We start from the raw sequence: 539 nt of genomic DNA, 5'->3' as shown, positions 1-539 counted from the left end.
TACAAAGATTGTCTCGACGGCACATTGATGGACTGCTGTCTGGATCGATAATAAGAATCGGCTTTAATTCGTATCGTGAAGAGATACGCATTCTCGTTCTCCGTCGGCGAGATCGCGTCTTCGCGCCTGAAGTAACGCGACCTCGTCGCTTTCGTGCTCGAGCGACCGACAGCAGATCGGTATGCGATCGATCGTTCTCGAGTCCCCGACGTAGCCGTGATCGTCTAGTGGTTAGGACCCTACGTTGTGGCCGTAGTAACCCAGGTTCGAATCCTGGTCACGGCAAACATTTCGCATCTCGTGTGAGCGACAGGGACTCTTTTTTTCTTGTTATATTTCATCGATCTTAATTTATTTTTCTTCTCAAGTGGAAGAATGATTTTACGCACCCCCCCCCTTTTTACGCAGAGGTTTTTTTTTAACAAGAGAATTTTTTCTCAAAACCGTATGTTTTCGTGAAAGCAATTGTTTATTCTGCCTTAAATAAAAATGGGTATAAGTGTAACTAAATATATTCTAGTATTACAATAACTGTCATT

General features: G+C 43.4%; 1 non-coding gene across 1 annotated transcript; it reads left to right on the top strand.

Annotated features, from left to right (window-relative positions):
* The first annotated feature begins 213 nt into the window (after positions 1–213).
* TRNAH-GUG (transfer RNA histidin (anticodon GUG)) lies at positions 214–285 on the top strand. The gene has a single exon. It is a non-coding gene; the product is annotated as a tRNA-His (tRNA).
* Positions 286–539: the final 254 nt, after the last annotated feature.

The sequence above is a fragment of the Harpegnathos saltator genome, unplaced genomic scaffold (genome assembly GCF_003227715.2).
Source record: "Harpegnathos saltator strain DR-91 unplaced genomic scaffold, Hsal_v8.6 scaffold289, whole genome shotgun sequence".
NCBI lineage: Eukaryota > Metazoa > Arthropoda > Insecta > Hymenoptera > Formicidae > Harpegnathos > Harpegnathos saltator.
The sequence above is the reverse complement of the archived record's forward strand: the minus strand, read 5'-3'. Positions and strand labels throughout refer to the sequence as shown.